Source organism: Typopeltis vanoorti, chromosome 4 (genome assembly GCF_054136105.1).
Source record: "Typopeltis vanoorti isolate ZY-2024b chromosome 4, IOZ_Tvanoo_1.0, whole genome shotgun sequence".
Lineage (NCBI taxonomy): Eukaryota > Metazoa > Arthropoda > Arachnida > Uropygi > Thelyphonidae > Typopeltis > Typopeltis vanoorti.
The window spans coordinates 40,324,486-40,347,831 of NC_143552.1; the positions used below are offsets into that span (position 1 = coordinate 40,324,486).

General features: G+C 37.5%; 1 protein-coding gene across 2 annotated transcripts in view; it reads right to left on the reverse strand.

Moving 5' to 3' along the window:
• Positions 1 to 22,730, reverse strand: part of RhoBTB (Rho-related BTB domain containing) — a 397,556-nt gene extending 374,826 nt beyond the window's left edge. For both annotated transcript variants that reach the window (XM_090391753.1, XM_090391754.1), the window contains exon 1: positions 22,606 to 22,730. The gene's annotated coding sequence lies outside the window, so the exon portion shown is untranslated. The remainder of the gene's footprint in view (positions 1 to 22,605) is intronic.
• Between the last annotated feature and the right edge of the window lie 616 nt (positions 22,731 to 23,346).

Genomic DNA, 23,346 nt, shown 5'->3' on the forward strand with positions numbered 1-23,346 from the left:
CTTTAGTAGAACCTTCTGTGGGACCACAGGCACAAATAAGTCTCATTGTCCAGTTCCCCATTCTGATATCAGCCTACATCACTCTACTTGATATTGCTATTCAAGGAAATTAGTCTCGGAATTAGTGTTTAATACTATAGCTACTCTTTCTTTTACCTGATTGTTGTTGTTGCCTGAATATAACATTTTGTATTTATTTCATAGAAAGATCTCACCAGTTTTTGTCTTTTTTTTTTTTTTGTTTCATTCACTCCTATTATGTCAATCTGGTACTTATCCATGCTCAGCTAGCTCCATTTCTTTGCCATTCAGACTTTTTATGTTGATAGTAATGATTTTGAACTCTGGTGATGTTGAGTTGGGGTGTGTTTTACGATTTGTTCCAGTAGCTGACTTTTTGCTGTTCACCCTGGTTCCCTGGCAAAAACAAAGGGGGCCTTGTTTAACAGGGCGATGCCCCAGCCATCATGAAATTCTGTCATGTTGTATCATCATTTTACATTGTGGTTTAAGCCAATAAAAATACAATTCAGTCAGCTAAATCCCAAATTGACAACCCAACCTTGTTTGTTCAGTATCCAGGTAGATGCCTAACAGAGTGCATTATGAGAAGGTCAGGTTTGGATATTAGGTCAGAAGCCCTGGTCGGTTCTCTGCATTCCTTTAAAGGCTATGCAGAGGTCTCCTCTCAGTTATACAGTTTTGACTCTTAAGCACACCACATTATACTCAAATATTGAAGTATAGAAGTTTTACATTGGCTACACTGCATAATTCATAAGCAGCTGAAATTCCAGATGATTCGAATCAAGCTCTCATAGTACCCATCTATAAAAAGGTAAATAAAAATGAATGTGAGAATTACAGAGGAATAACACTACTCGCGTGTTTTTGGTACAATTTATGAAAGTATTCTTAGAAAAATGGTAAGAAAAATTGTGGAAGGGAATCATGGAGAAGAACAAACTGGATTCAAGCCCATAGAGGTTGTCAGGAGCAGATTTTTACTTTAAAGCAAATAGTTTGCAAATCATGGGAATATCACAAGGATCTGTACCTAAGGCTGGTGGATCAGAGAAAGTCATAAATCTAAGTACAAAATAAAAGATTATCAATATGCTACAGTTCTTCTTCTTCTTCTACGCGTTATTCCTGCTTCCTATGCAGGGTCCGCGTGTTACTTAGATGCGACTTCTTGTTAGTACTACTCCCAACCGACCCGTCGCCTGGTCTTCCGCTGGGGGAGGGATATTTTTTTTTTTTGACTGTAGAGGCGTATGTTCACGGGGCTGGTTTGCCTGCTTGCGGGATGAAAAACGCCAGCTAAACTGGCGGAAAAAACTCTACTGACCGCACCCAAGACCGGCTAACTTGGCTATGCCTGAGGAAGATCCTCAAATTCCTCACGTCTACAACGGGAATCGAACCTGGGACACTCCTTCCCCAGGCATATGGTTGCGAAGCGCAAAGCCACTAGGCTAACCGCGCGGTCATCAATATGCTACAGTTATATAGTGTAAATTGTCATTATATCAAGCAATACTGAGTCTATGTTTATTATTATTACATGACATCTCCAAGGAGTTCAAGCACTCATCATGGGAGGGAACATTACTCCACTACAACTCACTATCCCCCCCCCCTTACTTTATCCTCCAATACTACAATAAACTATTGCCATCAGCACACAACACCATTTACTGCCTACTACCAATAATATATTGCCTGTAAATTGTATTCTCATGATTAATTTGTCTATATGCAGGATAGAAAACCAAAGTTTCAAGGAGAAAAAAACCTTGCTACCTACATAAGAGATTGGCTAACTCACACTCATTGCAGAAGATCCACTCTATTCACTGACACAATCATAGTCAAGGCTCGTGAGTCAAGCGCAGTGACACCTATAAGAAGAGCTCCTGATTGGGATAAGTTTTCTAGGAATAATTAAATATATATGCGTAATTGTTTGAGTAAGAGAGGCTGTAAATATTGTGCGCTACCTGTTTTATTAGTGTGGGGGATTTTTTTTGCCAAAACTTAATTACAAAATCGTTATTATTAGACTTAGTAACCTGCAAAAAATGGCAGCAGCATTGTCATTCCATGAAAATTTTTTTTTTATTTAAATTTTATTTAAATAAAATGAAATCTAAATTTTATTTAATTTAGATTTCAGTTGTTTCATTAAGTGTGAGGTCTGTTATATGTATTCTTTCGATTACATAAATGATTTGTGGATATTTGGTGAGGATGGAAGGATGGTGTGTGTGCGAAGTGTGACCTGAACGAGGAATTGATGAATGCAAATATGAAATTGATGACAGAAAGTGTTAGTACCGAGATAATCGCAGGGAAAATGAGTGCATGTTGGAAAGAGAAGGATGGTGAGAAAAAGAGGCAAAAAATGCTAAAAAAATCAGCAAAAAAGAAAAAGAGCGATTTGAAAACCGTAATGAATGTTAAAAGGGATGAAAGTGAGGTGAGAGTGGTGGAAGGAAACGAAATTGAGAGAACGAATGAAACTAGAAATGGCGTGACGCAGGAATCGAAAGTGAAAAAAATCGAAAGAATGGATGATAGCAAAAAAAGATATCATATGAATGATAGCAAAAGTTCGACGCATGTTGGACTGAAAGTACAGAAACAAAGAAAGACGAATGAGTGTGAAAATGCAAAGAATGATAGCGAAAGTTGGATGCATGTTGTACCGAAAGTACGGAAACAAAGAAGGATGAATGAGAGTGAAAGTGAGAAGAGGGGGAGGTAGAGAGTTAGAAAGATTGAATGATAGAGAGAATGTGTCGCGAGATTCAGAAGTTCAATTGGATTGGATGAGGCAAGAAATGAAATGGATGCGGAATGAAATTAAGAAAATTCGGGTAAAAAATATTAAAATAAATAATGATGGTATGAAAGAGTTAACTAAAGATGAGCGAGTGGAGTTGCATGGCGATTCCATTATTAAAGCTGTGCTAGAGGATAGAATGCACAAGATATGTTTTCGGACGTTAAAATGAGTAGAGTGATTGAGGCATTGAATATGATGCAGGAGCGAGGCAAAAGAGTTAATAGTATTAATAGGTACGAATGATTTGAAAGAGGACAAAGAGTGTGTCAGAATGGATGTCAGGAGGCTGCTTAGAAGGATAAAAGAGAATAGTGTGACAGGAAGGATAGTCAGCGTGTTGCCTAGGTATGACTGTGGTGAAATGAGGCAGAGAGCAAGGATTATGAATGATATGCTGGCTGAAATGTGTGAGGAGAGGGGAGTACAGTTTGTTAATGTGCAGAATGAGTTTGAGGGACGAAATATGCTGTATGAAACCGATGGACTGCATTTGAGTGATTATGGTGCGAGTCGCTTGGAGAGACTGCTGCTGATAGATAGAGAAGTGAACAGAGAGAATGAATCAGATCGAGAGGGAAGTGATGTGGAAGAGAATGAGAGATTGAAGAGGTGGATATGAATGGGGAAGTGAATGATATGAGTATAGAAAATGAGAGAATGGGTGTGCAAGAGGAGCAGGGAAACGGGGAGGCCCAGGGCAGACAGGGGTACACAGCATGAGAAAGGTGGATGCTCCAAGAGGAGGTGAGCATGTGTAGGCAGGAAAGGAATGGGATGAACAGAGATCAAGAGGAAACAGTTGGAATTGAAAAGGGTTCTAAAATGAAGAAACAGAAAGGGAAATGGCCCCAGTCAAGTATGGAGAGATCATATCGAGTGAGTGGTATCAGTGGAACCAGCTGTAGATCCAGAAATGAGCAAGTGTGATCCCCTTTGTTTCTCCCCTACTCCCCATGTATTGAAAATTTTCTACTATGTCAATCTTATAGTATCCCTTTAGTAAGTTTCTATCATATTCTCTCCTCTGTCTGTCAGTTAAACTCTGCAACCTACACAGCCTCAATCTATCCTCATAGGAACATTCCACAAATCTGTCACCAGCTTGGTCACTCACCTCAGAATCCTCTCCACAACCTCCCAATCTCCAAGAAATCCAAGAAAGTGACCAAAAATGTTCACAGTAGTCAACATGTGGCCGAATTATACCTTATAAATAGAAATAATATTAACCTCCCTATCTTTACTTGTGAATGTGCTCTTCAGCATCCGAGTAATCCTTTGAGCTATTTTGCCAACTCTTGCAATATGTTCTCTGAATTTCAAATCTCTATCCTCCATCATCCCCAGATCCCTAGCTCATCAATTTTCTGTAAACTAATACCATCGATATGATATGAAGTGTGTAATCTTTTCATCCTGAAGTGCATTACCTTACATTTTACAACACTGAATTGACAACCATTATTGTCATTTGCCCACACTGCCAATTTATTTAAATCATCCTGTAAGATATCTACATCACCTTTATCAACTACTGCCCTTTCTAGTTTTGCATTATTGACAAACAACTGAATGTGTCCCTTCAATTCTGCTATATCATTAATATACAAATTAAAGAGTAGTGGTCCTAGTAAAGAGCCCTGGGTCACTTCTTCAGTCACCATCATGATTGTGCCTTGATTCCACTCCACCATACACCACCCTCTGATGTCTGTATCACCTATCTCCCTATCCATGCCACCAACTTCATATTCATTCCCATTTGCTTCAACTTTTGTAATAGTTTTCCATGCAGTATTCTGTCAAATGCCTTTGCAAAATCAGCAGTATCATGGTGTAGCCATTTCCTTCATCTTTATTTCTGATGAAAGAAATTAATTCTAATGTCACTTTATTATAAAATGTGAATAAATTACTGAGGCAGGCCTCCCTTTTACAAAACCATGCTTCCCCCTATAGAGTATCATATTCTTAACCACCCACTCCTGAATTTAACTTTTAACCAACTTTTCCAATACTTTACCCACCACTCCAGAAATACTAGTTTGTTTGTAATTTGCTCCATTTGTCTTAGAGCCAACCTTTATTTAATGGAATAATCTTAGCCTCTTTCCACTCCCTTGAAACCTTGCCAGAGCAGACTTAGATTAAACAATTTTGTCAGAGGCACTGCCAGTTCACTTGAACATACTCATAAGCATGTACAGGTATGGGCACACGAGCAGACTACCATCCAGGTCCACTGCTATGTTCACATTGATATTTTTTCATATACTGAGTATCTCCAGTTCATCTACCTCAATGATCATATCAGCTTCTGTCACCTCAGTAACTGCAAAGTCACTACCTGGATGATATACCTTTACAAAGGATCACTTAATAACTGAACTATTTCTTCTGCTTCTGTCACTTTCCTACCATCAGCATTGAGTAAAGTTACCTTTCCATAATCATTTTTTCTCTTTGCTATGTAGCAAAAAAAAGTTTTTGGTGATTTACACTGGCCTGCTTGGCTAATTTTCTCTCGAAATCTGATTTAGCCTCCCTTACCATACTAATCACCCTTCTTGCTTGTGCTTTATATTGTTCATGAACATGCTGATTATCTTGTTTATATTCATTCCACAATGCTTTTTTTTTTTTTTTTGCAGTTCCTGTTTTATATTGCTAGTCATCCACTTAATCCCTACTCTTGTAGTTTCTTACACCATGACAATGCTCCAAGTTGCTTCCTAAGTTGGTCATAATCACCCAGCTTTGTAGTTCCACATCAACCCTTTCTTGACTAAAATTTCTACGTTGGGCAACCTCCCAGGACAAGAGTGCATGGTCACCTTTCCTGATTTGAGGTAGACTTACTACTGCAGTTATACAGAGATCTTCTGATGCTATTACCAGATCCAACGCTCTCAAACCCTAGTCACTTTCATAACCTGTTTCAAGTAATTATCCCTGAATTCCATTTCCAATTTGCCATGTGCCCTTTCCTCCTCCTTCCAATCTATATCACCATAGCTGAAGTCTCCCATAATGATTGCTCAGCCTTCATTCATTGTGCTAATCTGCTGTTGCATGTTGTCCACGTTTTCTTCTGGATCCCCCAGGGCTATAGGAGAAACCAACAATATATTTTGTCCTACTGGCCTCTATCTCTCACCAGATAGCATCAAATGAACCATTTCCATCATATCTACAATCTTCCTTAACTTCCATTTTTGTTTGAAGTTCTTCAGTTATCATTGATAACATCCCTCCTCCTGCCTTATTTCTTCGATCTTCTTCGAAAATACAATATCCATTACATTCTATCCCTGTAAATAAGTCATTTTTGACAACCATGTCTTGCTGATGCCAATAATTTTTGGCCAAGCTGAGCTAAATCCTGTGCTAATTTAGCATAGCACCAAAGGAAAAAAACTCCTGTCCTTTATTTCTAATACTTGCGGTTGTGTACATGCAGTTCAACATACCCTTAGGTCCACAGTTATCTTTATATAATGTCGTTACCTGCCCATTCAGTTTAGAAACCTGGGAAACTGCACTCAGCTCTTCATAATCATCCCTGCACTTATATTCATCTATCTCAGGGGTGGCTAGACACATGCTTGATGCACAATCATCTCATTGATTGTGCATGGCCCTTCTTTTAATTTTATTATTACTATTATTACGGGAAACTCCAGGGAGTCATTAGACTCATCGAGGGAGACCCCAAATCATATTCATCACAACTATTCGACATTCATACAGTATCTATCATACCGCGCCTTAAACTCATTCACTGTCACAGCATCCACCACAGACTCAGGGAGCGCATTCCACTCATTCACTACTCTAAAAGTAAAGAACCCAGCTCTAACACCTTTACCAACCACATTTTTGCCCAGTTTCAATGGATGTCCCCTAGTCCTCCCACAACCAGCCCTGTTCTCAAAAATATCTTCTGAATTAATTTTATAGAAACCCTTCAGTAATTTGAATGTCTCAATCATATCTCCCCTCCTCTGCCTATCAACCAATTTTTGCAACCCACAAATCCTCAACCTGTTCTCATAAGGTTCATTCCACAGACCTGCTATCATCTTGGTCACTCGCCTCTGGATCCTCTCCACCTCCTCCCCATCAAGAAGAAACCTAGGTGACCAAATCTGGGCACAGTAGTCTAGATGGGGGTCTTATCAAGGCTCGATACAGAGAAACAATAACCTGCTTGTCAACGTATTCTTCAGCAACCAAGTAATTTGATGAGCTGATTTGGCCACTTTTGCAATGTGTCCCCTAAATTTCAATTCCTTATCCACCAACACTCCTAAATCTCATGCCTCATCAATTTCCTGGAGCACAGTTCCACCAATGCAGTAAACTGCTGCCAATCTTTTCACCCCACAATGCATAACCTTACGTTTTGCCACATTAAATTGACATCCATTCTCCTTAGCCCATACCTCCAATTTATCCAAATCATCCTGCAAAATTTTGACGTCATCTGCATTCACTATTGCCCTACCCAACTTTGCATCATCCGCAAACAAATGAACTGTTCCTCTCAGATCCTTTCCTATATCATTAATGAACAAATTAAACAGCAGTGGTCCAATAACAGATCCTTGTGGCACACCACTAGTCACAGGCTGTCTTGTGGACTCTACTCCCGAGTAAACCACTCTCTGATATCTCTCCGTCAACCACCCTCCTATTCATCTCACCAACCCTATGTCCATCCCCATATGCTGCAATTTACTGATTAGAATTCCATGTGGTATCCTGTCAAAGGCCTTAGCAAGGTCCAGTAGAATCACTGTAAACCCATTACCCTTATCCAGTTCAGCTGTCACTGTGTTATAATACGTGAGCAAGTTACTGAGGCATGATCTACCCTTCACAAAACCATGCTGTCCCCGATACAGTATCCCATTTTCTTCTATCCAATCTTGTATTTTCCTCTTGACTATTTTCTCTAAGACCTTGATAATGATTCCTGTTATGCTGATTGGCTGGTAATTTTCAACAGCAGCCTTGGAACCACCTTTGTGCAGCGGAACTATTTTTCCCTCTTTCCACCCCCTTGGGACTGACCCAGACCCGAGGCTCAAATTAAACAAAATGGTCAAGGGCACTGACAATTCTTTAGCCGCTTCACGTACGACACGAGCTGGTATACCATCCAATCCCACAGATGTATTGACATTGAGGTTCTGTAATAGACTAGTTTTACCTCTACTTCATTCATCACAATTCCAGTATAAGCTGTTGGTTCTTCCATTCCTGCAAAGTCACCACCTGGATGATATACTCTTGCAAAGTGCTTGCTCAGTAATTCCACAATATTGACTGATTTGGTTACCTCCTCTACCCTCAGCATTTTTTAAGATCATTCTACCATGAGCATTTTTCCTTTTACTTGCAACATATTGAAAAAACTGTTTGGGATTCTCTTTAGCCTGCATGGCCAATTTTCTTTCGTAATCTGCTTTTGCTTTTCTTACCACCCTTGTTACCATCCTGGCCTGAGCTTTATACTGTTCCTGTGCCTGATGGTCACCTTTCTCCTTAAATTCCCTCCACAATTGTTTCTTTTTTTGAAGCTCAAGCTAAATAGTGTTATTCATCCATTTAACCCCTACTTGATTTATTATTCGGACTCTTGGTATACAGTCAACCATTGCCTCCTGCAAACAGTTCTTAACCACCTCCCATGCACTATCAACATCCAGCCATTGCAGTTTTACATGCCATGCCACTGAGCCAAGCACACACCTAAGCTTGTCATACTTACTCAACCTCCTCAACTGCTCGTTATTTTATTATAAAAGGCAAGTTGGTTACTGAAACAAGAACACCCCCTAACAAATCCATGCTGAACATCACAAATAATATTACCTTCATTTAACCAATTTTGTTTACAATCTCTCATGGATTTCTCCAAAATCTAAACAACTCTAGCAGAAATACAAACTGGCCTATAGTTTGATACCTCCATTCTACTACTACTCTTATGCAACAGCACTTTCTTACCCTCCTTCCATTCATGTACTACTTTGCCATTAACCAGACATGCAATGAACACTAGGTCAATGGAGTTGTCTTTTCCTTACCACGTTCTCTCAAAACACATGCTGAAATCCCATCAGTCCCAATGCCTTATTAAGCTACAGAGTACTTAGTATTCGAAATGCATTCTTCTCATGCACTTCTAAACCTTCAACCCTCTCCACAAATAAAATCTGCTGTTTCAGGGTGAAAGACCCCAATAAAGTAATCATTAAACAATGCTACTATGTCATCTACATTGGTCACTCGAACCCCCCCATTTTCGTCTAAGAATCATATCTCCTCCACCTGGACACATGACTAAAGAATTCCTTATGATTTTCTTTGGACAGTGCTAGTCTCTTTTTGTATTCCATTTCTGTCTTCCTTAGCATATTAATTTCTTTCCTCTTTCCTAGCTTGAGTCTTAATATGCCGGCCTGGTTGGCAGAGTGGTTAGCAGATCCGGTCTCCAGCCAAAAGGCTGTGGGTTCGAATCCCGCCATGGGCATGGATGTTTGTAATTGTCTGTGAAAATACTAGTGTTGGTGGTAGATGGTGTTGGTGTAGTTGCGGTTCATTGCAGTGAATTGAGTGGTGGAAACAGAGAGCTGTAGAGTAGGTGCCCTCCCTCGATGAGTCTTTGAACTCCCTGGAGGTGTCAAGTAATAATAATAGTAATTATTATTCCCCATGCAACTGCTCTCCAACTCTCCCCTTATACTTTTTTTCCACAACCTCTTTTTCATTTGCAATTCCTGTTTCATTTCATTAGTCATCCCCTTTACACCAAACTTTGTAATCTTTTTTCACTTGGGGAATGAAATTTGCCATTGCCATTCGTGAATATTTCTAACTAGCTTTCATGAACTGCTGATATCTCTCCCTTTCAATTCTTTCCTCCACAGAACTGCCCCTAATTGATTTCTAAGATTATTATAGTCACCTGCTTTATAATTCCATATAAATTTCTTACTCCTTGATACTTCTGAATGTCTATTAAGCCTCCAAGTCAAAGCTACATGGTCACTCTCTCTCCAACCAAAGGCAAGGATGACATCTCAGAGTTAGATCCTCTGATACTAGGACCAAATGACACAACTCTTGATCTTGATCCTAATGTTTCCTCTACATGTGGTCATATTTGTCCCTCAATAATTCCAAAAATCCTGTTCCCTCACTGCTGTATGTTATTTCTCAAGCTGTCATTATATACTATCAACCACTTTTCAATGATTCTGATAATCTTTGGATGGGCTGAGACAATAAGCACAGCCAATTAATTTCATTTACTCCTGATAATCCTGGCATTTGTATAAAGAAACATCAATGCATTGTCAGTATTTCTATACCTATTATTCCATAAAGAATCCATTTAACTCTGCAATATACCATGCATTCTACATCTACCAAGTGACTGTCCCCACAATAGGATACCTCTACTACCATCCACCCAGAGAACAACAAATAATTGCTGCAGATGTCTACATCCTTCGACGTTCAAATGCAGTCAATTTCTTGCATATCTCTCTCTCTCTCTCTCTCTCCTATCCTCAAATGCATTCCAAGTATCCACAGTGTTGAGTAACAATAATATTCCAGACGTCTTTTGACACAAACTCAATGTCACATCATTCATTATTGCTGCTCTCTTCTTCAGTTCTGAATTATCAACTCAAATATACTCACCTACTTCGCCCTCACACCTTTCTGCTGCTCAATTGCTAACATCAACCTCGGAATTCTTGCTGCCCAATTCACATTACCTCTCAGATTGTTAGTACCAACCATCACAATCATCTCATATACACTTATCTCCCTTTGACATAATTCACATTCCATACTGCCTCCTTGATCCTCCAAGCAGGCACTCTTCTAACATTATAGTCTGCAGATCAGAAATCATTGTATTTCCATAGATTACCCCCTTACAGATCCATTAATTCCTTGATCACAGCATCCTTCTCTTTATTTTCCAATACTCTCCCTCAACATTTGCCTTCCTCTCACCTTTCTATCCATTCCTCTTTTATTATTATTATTATTCAGGCCTCCATGGAGTCAAAAGACTCATCATAGGAAGTCCTTCCTAAGAACATGAAGTCTGTCAAGACTCATCGAGGGGGAGGTCCCCCCTAAGAAACACAAAGTCTATCATACCACTCTTTAAACTCATTGACAGTTCTTGCTCCCACCACTCCATCAGGCAATGCATTCCATGGTTCAACCACCCTCCACCCAAAGAAACCACTCCTTACCCTCTTGCTCACAGTTTCCTTTCGTAACTTCCAGGGATGGCCTCTTGTCATCACTCCTTCCTGCTGTTCAACCAAGCGAAAGAACTCTCCAGTGTCAATCCTGTAACCAACTCTCAACAGTTTAAAAGTCTCAATCATATCACCTCTCCTTCTTCTATCGCCCAACCTCTGCAGTCCACATTCCCTCAGCCGATCCTCATAACTATCCTTGTACAGTCCTGAAACCATCTTTGTCATCCGTCTTTGTATCCTTTCCACAGTTAATTTATCCCCTTCAAATCCTGGGAACCAAATCTGAGAACAATAGTCCAAGTGTAGTCTAATCAGAGACTTATACAATGGAATGATAACCCTCTTATCTTTGCAGGTCAGTGTCCTTCTCATAATAGCAGCAATCCTCTGTGTTACCTTCACCACCTTTGCAATATGTCAACTAAACTTCAGGTTTCTATCAATCATCAACCCCAGATCTCTTGTCTCCCCTACTTCCTCCAGTATAACTCCTCCCATAGAGTATGCAGCATCCCATCGATGTTTCCCAAACCTCAAGACCTTACATTTTGCTGCATTAAACTAACACCCCCATTCATTTGCCCATCTATCTAGCTTATTTAAATCCTCTTGCAGGGATACCACAGCTGCGCTATTACTAATAATCCTTTCCAGCTTCACAATATCCGCAAACAACTGAATATCTCCCTGCAATCCACTGACAATGTCATTGATATAAAGGTAATACAATATAGGTCCTAGTACTGAGCCATGTGAGACCCCACTTGTAACCCTCTGCCTCCTACAAACTGCTCCAACATACACAACTCTCTGATACCTATCAGATAGCCAATCCTGAATCCAGTTGACCAATCCGACATCCAGACCCATGTGCTGCAACTTAAATATCAGCTTATCATGTGGCACCCTGTCAAATGCCTTCGCTACGTCTAAGAAAATTGCAGTATATGCCTTTCCCTCATCTAATGTTCTTGAAACTTTATTATAAAAGGCTAGCATATTGCTCAAACAAGAGCGTCCTTTCACAAGTCCATGTTGACTCTCACAAATAACATTACCCTTATCTGCCCAATGCTGTATACAGTCCTTCACTACTTTCTCCAAGATCTTAACCACTACTGATGACACACAGACTGGCCTATAATTAGACACTTCCAGTCTGTTACCACCCTTATGCAATGGCACTATCTTACCTTCCTTCCATTCCCTGGGCACCTTTGCCAAAGCCAGGTTAAAGGCACTGTCAGTTCCCTAGCACATTCTCTCAAAACTCATGGTGAAATACCATCCAGTCCCAAAGCTTTACTGACATCCAGAGTACTCAGTATCTGAAACACACTCTCCTCTTGTACCTCTAAACCTCGAACCAGCCCTATCCCTCCAGCATTAAAACTGACTTCTCTAGGATGAAATACTCCAATAAAGTGTTCATTGAACAATTCCACTATGTCCTCTGCATCAGTCACTCTATTCCCATTTTATCCAACAACATCATTCTTCCACAGTCTTTTCTCCTCCTACTGGCCACATAGCTAAAAAAATTCCCTAGGATTTTCTTTGGATCTTAGGGCCAATCTCCTCTCATATTCCAGTTTCACTTTCCTTACCACACTAGTCACTCTTCTGGCCTGTGTCTTATATTCTTCATGCATCTTCTCTTTACCTGTCTCCTTATATCTCTTCCATAGCCTCTTTTTTTTCGCATGCAATTCCTGTTTAATATTGTTTGTCATCCACTTTACTCCAAATTGTGTCCTCTTCTTCACTCGTGGTATACAACTTACTATTGCTGCTAACAAATATTCTTTCACAATTTCCCAGGATATCATGCACTAATGATATCCTGGCCTTCCAATTCCTCCCTCCATGAAACTTCCCAAAGTTGACGTCTAAGACTCTTATAATCACCTGCATTATAATTCCACATAAGTTCCTGTCTCTTTGACACTCCTGCATGTCTATTCATTTACCAAGTCAAAACCATATGGTCACTCTCTCCAACTGGTGGGAGAGATGTCATCTCAGTGATTATCAACTCTTCTGCTGCTATAACCAAATCCAAAACTCTTGTTCCCTCTGTTACATGTTGCCTAAGACATTTGTCCCTCAAGAGGTGTCTAAACATCTCCTGGTCCCCATCCTCTGTGCTCCTGGATCTGTAGCAACACCCCCACTAAATATCCTGTCTTGCCTACCTCTACCTCACACCATACGCTCTCAAAATCATTTGTCTCACTTCCTTCCAAAGCCTCCACTCTTGACTTTTTCTCATTCCCTGGTTCTCTCCCATTTTCTCTTCTCTCATTCCCATAACTTTTTCTTGACCCTTCTGTTATCTATTTTATATTGGTTAGTCTTTCATATCTCCTAATCTCTCCTTCATAAGAATCAAATAATTTTTCATTCCTTCTACTCTCAGTAACCATCTCCTTCTCCAAGCATCACAATCTCACCAGATTCATTGAAAGAGTTGACACCATCCTTCAGATCCTCCATATCTTCAGTCACACTACTAATATCAAGTCTCTCACCACAAGAAAAAATAAAAATGCTTGAAGTAGTATGAGAATGTATTTAACAAGAAAGATTTTTTATCTGGAGATAAAGATAAACAAGTAGAACCATTACCTGATGTGATTGTGAGTACATTGTCAGTGAATGACTGTCACCGTGAATAATGATTAGTGTGGATCTTCTATGATGAGCAATCTAATAGACAAGCTTAGGTGCGGGATGTTATTCATAACTTATTTTAAGTTATTACAACAGCAAACAAACTAAATTATAAAAAGAAGATGTTTATTAACTGCTTATATTTTATTGGATTTCAAGCCAACATCTTTAGAGCAGAGAACAGAGAACGTGTTACAGTTTACATGTGACAAGGAAAAAGTGAAACAATTCAAACCATAACAGACAAAAGATCTAAAGTCCTAATTTGGCACTCTCTCTAATGTTATAAAAAAAAAAAAGTATTATGGTTGGGTAGGAGTGGATCTTAAAATAACAGTCACCCAATTTTTTGGCAAATTAATATTACCACTATATATCCAATATGGCAAACTATATAACCAAATTGGGTATGTAGAAGTCATCAGAGTCAGCAATGACTATGAAACATTCTCCTCTGTATGGCTGCATTAATCTGCCAAAAATTGGCAGATTAATGTCATTTTGTGTAGCTATAAAATGGATACATCTCCAAGAAAGCATTCAAAAATATCCATGACTCAAAGACAAATTGTCAATGAGTGTGGTGTTGGATTGGGTACTGTTAATGTAATTTTAAAGAAGTTTAAGAGATGGATACCTTTTCTCCTGACAGAAAAGAAAAATGTGGGCGAAAAAGGAAAACATTTACTCAAGTTCATTTACTAGTAGGAAAAGCAAAAATGAATCCAAGATTGTCTGCTGTAGACTTAAAAAGAGACTTGGCAGCTAATAGGATTAATGTTAATGACATGACAGTCGGTCAAGGATTGTTGGAAGCAGGGAAGCCCATAGACCAAAAAAAAAAAAAAATGTTCATGACGGCCAGTGGGCAAAAATGTACAAAGATTGGACTGTTGAGAAGTGGAAAAAGGACATTCCCAGATGAGAGCCATTTCTTTGTTCAAGGAAAGCAAGTACCCTATGTATGCAAATCAGTGGTTGAGAAGACTTCTGCTGTCCACCTTCAACAAGATACTAAACACCCAGATAAAAAGATGTTCTGGGATTGGTTTACACATTACAGTCCAGAATCACTTGTGCCTATTGACGGTATGATGAAAAGTGACCAATACATACAAGTATTGGAAAAAAAGAGTGGTCCACAGATCCAGAAAGACAAAGAACTCATCTTCCAACAGGATCTCGCTCCATGCCACACTTCAAAAAAAGTGAAAGAGTTCCTCAAAAATCACAACATCCAATTGCTTCAGTGACCAGGTAACTCTACTGACATTAACCCAATAGAAAATTTGTGGGCCATAATGAAAAAGAAACTTGGAAAATTAAATTGGGATACAAAGGATAACTTAATACAAGCCATTATAAAAGTATGGTTTTAAGATGCAGAAATAAGAAAAATGTGTTTCGTGTTGGTAGAGTCCATGCCTAAGTGAATTAATAAACTTATTAGGAAACAGAGGAGCACATATAAATTATTACATAAAGGTGGAGTTTAACTTTTACTTATTTCCTTACAAAATTAAAATTTTTCTTTAAAATCAGTGTTTGGATTAAATTGTTTGCAACTGTAGTTAAAAATTGCAGGCCAATGTCAGAAGTGGTGGCTAAAGTATTGGAGAAATTGGAAAAATAATTCATTACCTAGAGTCCAATATTAGTGAATAGGGATAAGATACATAAGGGAGCAACATGATTTTGTGAAGGGTAGTCTTTACTGACTGCTTACTTTTTATAATAAAATGACAATGGAGTTGAAAAGGGGATATGGCTACTTAGTGATACTTCTACACTTTGCAAAGGCATGTGATAGGATTCCACATAGAATAATGCTACATAAATTGGAAAGAATGGGGATGGATCAGTCTGGCAATTTGAATTAGAAGACAGCTGATGGAACAATAATTAAGAGTGATTTATAGACAAGTTGAGTTCAGGAAAGGGCAGGTGACTAGTGGCATACTACAGATCCACTGTTGTTTAATTTTTATATCAATGATATAGGAAATGACTTGACAGGAAATATTCAGATGTTTGCTGATGATGCAAAATTAGGAAGAGCAATAGTAAATGAGGGTGATATACTTTGGAAGCAAGAGATCACAAGCAGTGTTATTAATGGAAATGAACTGCAAGAAACTGATGAGGTCAGATTCTTCGGGGGGGGTTGATTGTGAGCAGGGAGCTCAAGTTTAAAAGGCATATTGCAAAGGTAACCAAAAGAGCACATCAGATTACGTGGTTGTTGAAGAACACACTAACCAGCAGGGATAGAAAAGGCTGATGCTGCTTCCCGATCTGGTTACTTGGATTCCGTGGGGATGAAAGAGAGGGGAGAGGATCCAGAGACGAGTCAAAGATTCTAGCAGTTCTATAGAATGGTCCCTATAATAACAGATTGAAGATCTCTGAGATTCACAAACCAACTTATGGACAAAAAAGGAGACAGGACAGAAGAATATAACTTATTAAAGATATTTTACAGGATTGACACTCAAGACATGGCAGGAAGTACATGGCAGGAAGGGATAGAAAGAACAAGGGGTTACCCATGGAAATTGTGTAAGAATGTGGTTAAGACTATTTTTTGCTTGGAAGGTGGAATGGTGGTTGCCAGAGATGGGTGCAAGTGCTTCATCAGTAAAAGGGTTTAAAGAGAGGTATGATAGGTATTGTTTGAATATTAACAGTAGCTGCTAGAGTGAAAGTATTAGGAGAGGTTAAAATGAAGATTATGTAGGGTTTGATGATAATTCAGAGACTGGAACCATCCAACCATCTATTCATTGGAAAATCAGTTAAATGCTGTATGATCCTCCATTCCTTAGTGATGTGCAAACCAGTCTTCAGCAGCCGTCACATTATATGCTTTTTTGGAGGAGGCTTCAACTCTCTGAATATCTGTCACTTCACACACATCATCCATCCATCTCACTGAGGGACTATCCCTTCCTCTTTTCCAGAAATTTTATCTTTTATTACTGTTTTGAGAAGTCCTTCCATCTTTCTTCCAAAGTATTTCAGCTTTCTTCTCTCAATATCTTTAAAGAGCTTTAAAATTCAGCCAATCCCTTCTAGCACACATTCATTTGACTACCTTTTAGTATATCCTCAACAGCCTTCAGTAACATCACATCTCAAAAGTGGCTATCCTTTTCCTATCAGACTTCTTTAAGTTCCAAGTCTTATGTCCAAAAGTCGCTCTTGGAAAAACAGCTGCATCCAAAATCCTCAGCTTTGTTCCTGTGGAGACAGATCCACTTCCAGATTTCATACAAGTCACTGACTGATGTTTTAATCATTCCTAATCTTCTTCTGATTCATTATTAAAATTGATCCATTTAATAATGGATTAATTATTAAAATTGATCCATTATTAAATGGATCAATTTTAATTATTAAATGGATTCCAGGTACTTCCATTAAGGTACACTTGTGTCTCAGGAGCTTCCCTGTCTATATTTCCTTTGAAAACAATAATCTTTGTTTTGTTAGGACTCGACTGAATCTCATTAACTTTGTTAAGGATTTGACCTAGTTCTTCCTTATTATAAAGGAGAATTTTCTCATCGTGTTTATCATATTACACAGGAGAATTTTATCATTGATGGATAAATCTGAGCATACCTCAGATTACCCATCAATCTACCACCAATCCTAATTCCTATTTTAAGCTCAAATACTACATGCATGACATCCTCAGCACAGATACTAAACAGATGAGGAAAAAGTAGGCATCCTTGTCTAACTCCATTGCTAACCTGAAGCCAATCAGTTAATCCAACACTTGTTCTTACTGTGGCCTCTTGTTCACTGTAGAAGTTAGCTTTCCTCAACATGCTATCAACCTGATAGCATGTTGAGGAAAACCCATGATTTTCATTACCTCCCTCATATATTGAACACAGTAAGAAGCTTTGGAGTAGTCTATGAAACATATTCCCATATGGAGTCTAAATTCATTATACTTTTCAATGAGCCATGTAAGGCAAAGTACCAGATCTCTGGTGTCCTTGCCTTTCTAAAACCTGCTTGTTCCTTGGGCATCTCTGCCTCAATCCTATTTAGAATGATCTTTAATGAAATCTTGCTTGCATGAGATATTAAACAAGTAGTTCTTGCAATTCTTCACATCTCACCTCTTGTGCAGTGGTATGAAAACCGACTTCTTCCAATCTCTAGACCATGATCCTGTCTCCCATATCTTTGTATTCAATATATCCCTCGATGAGTCTAAGGACTCCCTGGAGTCACCTGTAATAATAATAATAATAATAATAATAATAATAATATATGAAACAATTATTCTTCCATTCCCCTGTACCCATGATTAAATCTACTGGGGTTCCATCTGCACCTGAGACCTTATTGTTAATCTGATTAACTGTTCATTCCAATTAAATCAAAATTTTCCTGATTCTCTCTGGTCTAGAACCAAGAGGAGTAAAAATGGTGTGTGTGTGTGTGTGTGTGCACGCGCATGCATGGAAAAATTAGTGACATATCAGGTCAGAGGTGCTAAGTTTTACAATTCTAAACACGAGGATGGAATGTTCTGTATTTTGGTTTAAGGGATTTATGGACATGATAGATTTCTGAAAGAATCAAAAACAATACTTAAATGCCAAGTATGATTCACTATAAACCAGTATATTCAAACTACCTACCCTTATCTATTCTCCTAAAGATGAAATTCTCCACCACCTCCTCTTGTTATTAGTACCAGAGGCCTTGCCTGTTATGAACAATTTGGCAGCCATGCAACTATGAGAGAAAAATACCAAAAGTATGTATGACTCAATATGAAAAAGCAGACTAGCACACCATGCACTTGAAACCCATCATGATAAAGAGGATTAGGGGAGAGAATGATGCCCTGGTGTCAAGCAGGCCAAAACCTTTACAGAAGAGCATAGCATGAAAGGTGCATATTATGTGATTAATTTTCATGTTACTAACTGCATGACTTTACAGTAAAGCTTATGTAATATGCAATTTTTGAATAAATAAAATCATGTTAGCAGTAGTTAGTGATGCAAGTAACCTTGTAACTTAGGATATTAAAAAAAAAAGTTAAAAACACACAGTTTTGTCTTTGAATTTTCTGAATAAATTTATTTTGAAACTTTAATAATCACATGTAAAAATACATTACAAAATTTTAAAATTCCTGCACTCGATGGTTTTACATACCAATTTGCGAAAAGAATCGAGTATCTATTAGATTCATGTTTTCCATGCCTCTGTATTCTGGCTATTTCAATTTTAATGAAATTTTGTTTCACTGCTTTTCTCCTAAAATTTGTTGAGTCATCTCTATTTTAGCTTGTATAAATGATGAATAAAACCAGAGAATGTGTGTGTACATTGACCTCACACCTGATTTTATATCAACTCATCATGCTGTATTTTGTTCAGCATGATTCAATTCTAACTGCGGACTTACAACTTAAATACAGACTCTGAATTGCTCTATATAATGTTCTATTTAGCCAATATAATTTTAGCATTTTGAAAAGATTTTCTCTGTGCACGTTGTCATATGTATTTTCCAAATATACAAAACTTAAGTACAGATCCTTGTTATATTCCAACATTGTCATAGAGATCTTAACAATCTCTACTATTTGGCCTGAACCCAGATTCTCTTCCACAACTTCTCTTATCCTCTTCTTAAGTATGCATGTATAAATCTTATCTGGAATACTTAGTAGAGAAATTCCTTTGCAATTCTGATATTCATTTTATATTCCTTTTTATATATGGGAACTACAAGAGCCTACTCCAATCATCTGGAATTTGACCTTCTGAATTATGCAGTGTAGCATAATTTGAAAAGCTACATATCTCCTATTTGGGCATTCCAGCTACGTGTCCACATTTTAGGTTTCTAATGGTCGTATTGATATGTACTTCTGTTGCTAGTATCTTTCGCTATACTTTCTTCTTCTTTTCCAGGACCTTCTTTAACTTCTTGTATCCACCATAGTATTCTTATTTTTCTATTCTTGCAGACAGATTCACTACATGCCTTCCAGCTGAATCAATCAATACTTTCTTCAGTGTGCTACTGAGCCTCCAAGGTTTGGTTTTTCTTTTCAAATTCTCTCTCTTTTTTTTTTTTTTAATAATGTTCGTATAGTTGAGTTGCAGTTCATCTGCTGAGTAATGCTTTGTTTAAAGCTTTCTTTCAATGTGATATTCATTTTTATCCTACTTAAAACTAAGTGATAATCACTCCCAATTTCAAATCCTCAGCATACACTTATTATTAATATTATTTGACACCTCCAGGGAGTCCAAAGACTCATTGAGGGAGGGCACTACACCAACACCATCTACTGCCAACCACCACCACTAGTATTTTCACAGACAATCACAAACGTCCATGCCCACAGCAGGATTCGAATCTGCAGCCTTTTAGCTGGAAAGTGGATACGCTAACCAATTGGCCAACCAGGCATTATCCTGGACCAGCATGAAGATATCAATATCATCAATAACATAGTAAATGAGACTTTTATTCTTGTATCTTCTCTCCACATGAACTTGTGCACATCTTCATGTTGGAACGTGGTGGTGGTGGTGTTAGTAATGACTAGTCCATATCTCGAGCAGAAATCCAGCAGATACCATTATTATTAGTCTTGCCCTTTTCTCCAAATTTCCCCAGAACATTTCCATATGCCTGACAGAATTCACTTCCTACTCTGCTGTTTAGATCTCCAACAAGTACCACTTTTCCATTTTCTTTAAGTCACCTGCCTTCTCTAATGCCTTGAAAAATTCCTCCCCTTCTTCCTTTGAAAAAAACTAGCAGAATAAAAAAGACTTAATTATGTGTTAGAAATATATACACAATAACACAAGAATAATGTTTAATTTGCCAAATATTTCTGTCTGAATATTACAGACCATCTTTTCAGTGGCTACATAGGAATAGTTTTAAAAAAACAAAGTGGAATACGAACAATTGATCATTCACACATAGAACGAGCCTCGTGATGTCATATCACTAAGTATTAGAAGAGTAAACATTTTTAAAGTCATAATTAAAGATATTAATTCAGAAATTCATATAATAATCTTAAATAACATTAGACTAATATAGGAAATTTCCAAAAAAAAAAATAATTAATGTGTTATCATGATTAAACTTTCCCAAATTTTTGATATAGATATACAGTCATTACGATTTCTAATCATTATGTCACAAGTATCGTTAAAAAATCAAATTTTAATTATGTGGTTATACAAGATTTATTGAATAAACTATTCCTTCCATTGGATGTGTGTGTGTATAGACATCTGATACCACAGTGCATAGGAAAAGAATTGAATAAAAAATCTTTTTTGATTTATATGTGGTCATAATGGGTTTATTGAATAAACTAGTCCTTCCATAAAATGTATATATATATGTGTCATACAGACTTACTGAATAACTATTTCTTCCATAAAATGTCTGTATATATAAAGATATTTCGGAACCTATAACATGGTTCTCTCTGTGTGTGCATAGGCAAGAGATAACATGTCAAGATGACAGAGAATATGATCCTTGTGTACTGTTATATTTCTCAGACACTTACTGCAGAGTCTGGTAACTAATTTGCACTATTAAGATTTCTTTGGTGCTCCAGTTACTGTTGAAGAGATGGCAACTAAATTTTAGCTGCATATTTATAAACTGAATAATCTTTACAATGGGAACAGGTCATTTTATATGATCCTATATGCTTAAAATTGGTATCATACTCTGTGGTACTGGAAAACATACTTATGTTTCACACACACTTTCCTTTTATATTAAGCTGTGGATTATGTGACAACCAAACTCAAAAATAAATTACAGGAAATTTCTGAGCAATATAATTTTAATCTTCCATATTACAGTAATAGATCTCTCTGCTCAAAGATATTTATTAATTTAATGTGGGATAATAACTAGTATCTGCACCTAATATATTAAAAGATAAGTCATTTATATGGCCATCCATATAAAAAGCCCATCAATACTCTCTACAAAGCCAGAAAAAGAATCCAATAGTGAATGTTAATGTATTCTTCCATGGTGGTACAGGTCTAATCATAAGCCCCATGAAAAGTCTTTATTTCTCTAGAGTAAAATCAAGTTACTAGTTTTAGGAGGTAAAGGCCTATTACATGATTTTCACTTGGATGGCCATTAATGATTATTGTGCATAAAGATAAAAATATGATGCCATTCCAATGTAATTTCCAAGAAATAACATCGCATGGCAACTTTTAACATACTCCAAGCTAATAATTTTGTTTCCACAGTCAGCATAAAATATTGGTTTCATATTCTTGGTATGATATCCAAGAAATCCTTATGGGCAATTTAAACTTTAAATATTCAAGTATTACATTTATCCATAATTATATCGGCATATTTTCGTCCACAAGCCATTCCATGAAACACAGGCGATCAATATGTTCCATGCAGAGAAGCATGAGCGAGAAGTTATCAATAGTCAAAATCTGCTTCACAAGACATCGCGCTACTGACAGATGAGGGACGCCATGTACCCTCACTTGTGGCGTCGTAGTTATATTTCACTAACAAACTCATTTTCTAATTCTAATGTTTACTTTACGTTGCGCATGTAAGTATGTGTTCACACCCGTGACCAAGAAAACTTGTGTTTACAAATAAATGATTAGTTAACTCAATGTGTACCATAACTGGTCGAAGTACCTGGTGAAATTAATAAACTTTCTGTTAAAAGTATGTATTTAAATTTCTGTTGAATAACTTACCTATCCAAAAGCTATCACCAATAATGATAAATGTTAAATTTCTGGATCTTATTGTTGAACGTGTTCCCATTGCCCTAGCCATCCATTGATAGTTGTCAACGTGATATCGCTTATGTCAACCTTGCATTGGGAGACTATGACGTCAGCAAGCAGGATAGTTCTTTGAACTATCATTGGTTAAAATGATTGGACGGCCCAAAATCATTCCAAACTGGACTTTTTATATATATATATAATATATGAAAACACTTATTTAGACTATATAAGTGTTTTAAGACTATATAGACATTTTCTTCAATACGGACGACAAAGATGCAGTTCGGGAAGTTATCCCCGTTTGCAAGTAAATATATGTAAGAATAATGGGTATTGCTGGAACTATTGGTATATGTTTTTTTAAAGATAATGTTAGAGAGATTTGACAGACAAGTATATAACAATATTTTTAAGGTTAAAAGATTTGCAGTGTTTCCACATAAATTTAAAAAAAAAGAAAAAATTTCATAAGTCTTAAAGAAAGTATATTGTTACAGCACATGTAAACCAACATTACCTGGAAAAAAATCTCCAATATTTACTAAGTTAGCGTACGGAGACCTTTCATACTTCACAACTAAGAGAAAAAAATACAGATTATTAAGTAACCCCTAATCTGCAAGAAATAGCAGGATTGCTGCTATAAATAAAGTAAAAAGCATGCAAAAGAGATATTTAATCCCCCTCTCAAATGAACATGCCATA